This window comes from Halyomorpha halys, unplaced genomic scaffold, assembly GCF_000696795.3.
Source record: "Halyomorpha halys isolate HHAL.00 unplaced genomic scaffold, Hhal_1.1 Scaffold241.1, whole genome shotgun sequence".
Classification (NCBI taxonomy): domain Eukaryota; kingdom Metazoa; phylum Arthropoda; class Insecta; order Hemiptera; family Pentatomidae; genus Halyomorpha; species Halyomorpha halys.
The window spans coordinates 1,066,429-1,070,757 of record NW_027105010.1 but is presented as its reverse complement, the minus strand read 5'-3'; the positions used below and the strand labels follow the sequence as shown (position 1 = coordinate 1,070,757).

The following is a 4,329-nucleotide window of genomic DNA, read 5'->3' as shown; positions in this document are numbered from 1 at the left end:
GTTAATGATTAATTATAATTAAAGTTTATTTATCTCTTTGAAATTTCCTTTTATTATTCAAAAGTTCATTAAAAATAAAAAATAAAATAAACTATAGCGAAACGCTTTAACTGGAAACGCATAAATCAATTTATAAATATAATTTAGGCTTTACTTTGAATAGACCACAAACGACCTGTCATTATGGGAATTAAATGATCTGCACGTCAAATTTCTCTGATTTTTTTAATCTACAATTGATAAATTGTCTGACAAAAACAAATTTTCTTCCTTGGCAAATTTAAGTATGTTTTCAAGTAACAAGTTGCTCTAAAATTGAAGTAGACCACTCATAGTACAATAGCCGAGAAGAAAAAAAAAAAAAAAGGCAGTTATTTCACCCAAATTTTTTATTACTTTAATGAAAACTATGTATAATTACTAGTTAAAACTGATGAGTCTGCCTAGTATAGGTAGGAGGAATAAAAAATGGCGGCTGTTTACAAAACCTTAAAAAAACAGAAATTTTTCATTCGGAGCAATATATCTTAAAAACTACCAACAGCACTAGAAAATCTAAAATAACATTATTTAAAGAAGAGTAAATTTGCTCAAATATTAGCCCTAATAGAGCTATTTACGTTCAATGTTTCTCGAGATATAGCCTTTTAAAAAGCTACATTTTACAAAAATGTACTAAAATATTAGTAGTTAGTTAATTTATTTTGAGAAATCTATATTTGAATATAGATCAATCAAGAACTATGTGACGTACAGATGTCTATTACCACTTAAATTAAAGCTAGTTTAATGTACTATAAAGTAGTTTCCGACTTATACCTTCGTAGGAATATTAGTAGGTTTCATGATATTTGCTAAAATAAATTGATTTATAGTTGTTCGCACAAATTTTTATTAGCCAAATTTATATTCATAATGTGAATATCATGAAGACTACTACCCCTGCGATGATAAGTGACAGAAACTACTTTATTTCAAGTTAAATTTTCTTTATTTTGAGTGTTGGCTGACATATGTGCGTCTTATGGGTCTAGAGATATATTTTTTCAAAAATCCAACATTTTATACGACCAACTAGAAATTAACATTTTGTGAGTTTATTTTGTCAAATATATACATAAAAACTACTGCTCCTACAAAGATAAACATTATCATCTATTTTATAATACATTTAACTAGCTTTAATTTGAGTGCTGGCAGACATCTGTATGTCCAATGGTTTCTGAAATAAAGTTTTTCATGAATCAAACTTATTGTCTGAAAACAACTATAAATCAATTTAGCAAATAACATGAAAACTACTATTCTTACGAAGATAAAGGTAATAAACTACTTAATAGTACATTAAACTAGCTTTAATTTGATTGCTATTAGACATCTGTATGTCACATAGTTCCTGAGATATAGATTTCTCAAAATAAGTTAACTAACTACTGATATTTCAGTACATTTTTATGAAAAGTTGCTTTTTAAAAGGCTATATCTCGAGAATCATTAAACGTAAATAGCTCTAGTAGGGCTAATATTTCAGAAAATCTACTCTTCTTTAAATAATTTTCAAGTGTGTTGGTAGTTTTTAAGATATGGAGCTCCGAATGAAAAATTAATGTTTTTTAAGGTTTTGGAACAGCCGCCATTTTTTATCGCCCCTACTTATGCTTGGCAGACTCATCAATTTTGACTACTAATTATACCTAGTTTTCAATTAAGTAATCAAAAATTGGGGTGAAATAACTGCCTTTTTTTCTTCCCGGCTCTTGTACTATCAGATAGGGGGAGGCAAGGAATATGAAAAAGTAGGAGAGGTGCAGAAGAATTTAACATAACATTTTTTTGACCTACCATACCAAACTATGCGATAGTATTGGAAACCAGAAGTTAACCAAATCCCCAGCCATCATCATGGTGAAAATGGCCTAACTCTAAAAGATTCATAGCCCTCCTTGCTTCTTCGCCTGCAAATCTTCTTAAAGTCATTTTAAGAACAATCTATTGCATTTTCTGGCTGGATGAATGAGTTATATTTATTTCTCCAAGTCATTAAATTTGGGATGAATCCCAATAGAGTATATAAAGTGTGTCTTTTTTATTTTTGCACTTCATTGTTCCTCATATTCACTGAGATTAAGACAAAGATAGTACATAACTTGTGGAAATGGTTTGTTTCAAGCTAGAAAATAATCAAATCATGGTGGTGAAAGGAAATAAATATCTACATTTTTATAAGTGGTCCACTTCAATTTGTGAGCACATTATTCCGCTTTATTATTATTGAGATAAGTATTTTTAAATTAAATTGCGCTATTGAGACAGTGTGTCACCAGTAAGTAATAACCCGTCCAAACAATACTTGAATAAAGGATTCAAGCCAATGGGATCAAAAGAAATCCAATGAAATCACCTTTTTATTTCATCATGAACCTACAACATCCTGTCCCAATTGTATCCCATTTATCCCTATAGAAGTGAACTCTCTAGAACTTCAGCTCACAAACGACTAACATGGAATCCTCAAGCGAGAATGAAACGGCAAGAAACTTTTCATCGTTTGTGACTTCCTCAACATTAATCAGACAAACGACAGACAGACTCCCTGCTTATTGCTCGTCAAGTGGTAAGAGACCTATCATGACAAAGGGAACTTGGGTTTAATGCACCAATAAAAACATAAAATTCATTCGTTATACAATACTATAATTCAAAATCCTACATAAGATCATTAATACTCCTTATCAATCTTCAAATAAAATTAGACACAAGGATTACGTCCGAGATCTTGTAAATATAAAAAAAAATAATAAATTGAACTAATTATTCAATTCTAAACTCTACGACGACACAAATCTACCACGTTTCGACTAAAGATTTTTACTCTGAAAAAGGCGGCAGATTTTACTACAGCGCTCAAAAAAATCCTCAAGTTGAAAGCTTTATCGAAATCGAAAAATTTGTAATTCATTTCGTAGTTAAAAATTTTTAGTGAAAAAATTGCGGTTCGTCATCGATTTATCCAAATTTGAATATTAATGTAAATTGGAGTTTTTTCTCTCCATCCATATAATTAGCTACTGCATTATTAAACAATTGTGATTAATGAATAAAATATATTTTTTTCCGGATTATATTAGCTCTGAAACACGTAAGAACAACTCAGTTAATTTATTCTGAATCGGTTAAAGGGTTCCTATATCATGGGTATTTATTTATTTTAAAACATAATTTATAATTAAATATAATAAAAATATATATATAATATAAAACATAGTAAAAAGTATTTATTAGATAAAACATAATTTTTTTTTTTTATTACTAGTACTAAAGTGCTATAAGCTATATAAAAACATCATCTGTGATCTAGAAAAAGTAAGCTTTATATTGATCCAAATTGTTTAAGTGAAACAGTTAAATTATATAGAATTCTAATGGTTCTATTGGATTGAACCTTTAGAACAAAAGTAGTGCAAATAATCCTGTTCTCATCAAAATTAGTTTATATAATATATTCATAAAAAAATTATTATTTAATTGATGCTGCGTATTAATCAATTAATAATACATTAAATATTTAAAAAGAAAATCTGTACCACTACAAACCACAAAGAAACAGGGGTGCAGTACTTTTTAAGGAACTTCTGTTAGTATACCGACGTTTGTGCTAGGAGGTGATTTGTTCAGAATCACGCTTTTTCCTCACTTAATATGGCTGGGTGGCCCCGGGGGTCTCCTGAACCCACAGGACTGACTCACGACTACATTGAAACAGAAAATAACGTACCATTGAGCTACCCACTCCCAATACATTAAATATAGAGTGTATATTACATATATACATATATAGTGTATAGATGGGTATAGACCACGTCTAGAAACGTAAACAGAAATGTTATCTAGGCACATATTAATCACGAAGCAGTACGTATTAGTCCAAGAGCCCAAAAGAAAAAGTCAGTTATTTCACTCCCTTCCTCCCAATTTTTTATTAATTTAATAAAAATTATGTATAATGTAAATAGTCGAAATTTACGATTAAAAAAATAAATAAAATTTACCGCAGCATCAGTAGTTAGTGAATTTAATTTATGAAAAAATGTATCTCAGAAATCTTTAGACGTACAGATGTCTATTAGCACTCAAATTAAAGCTAGTAGAATATACTATCAAGCAGTTTATGACGTTTGACTTTGTAGGAGTTGTAGTTTTTATTATTGAGGTGTAGATAGTTGACCGTAGATTAATGCTTGAAGAAGTTTGTCGGGGGGTGCGGTCAGCAAAGAACAACATAAATAAACAAAACCATATTTATTTATTTTATGCCGACGTTTCGACCTG

At 29.6% G+C, this 4,329-nt stretch overlaps 1 protein-coding gene and 1 long non-coding RNA gene across 2 annotated transcripts in view; both read left to right on the top strand.

Annotated features, from left to right (window-relative positions):
• The window catches only part of LOC106680077 (very long chain fatty acid elongase 4), a 255,148-nt gene that overhangs the window by 28,917 nt on the left and 221,902 nt on the right, over positions 1-4,329 (top strand). The window lies entirely within an intron of this gene.
• The window catches only part of LOC136795726 (uncharacterized), a 55,779-nt gene that overhangs the window by 677 nt on the left and 50,773 nt on the right, over positions 1-4,329 (top strand). The window lies entirely within an intron of this gene.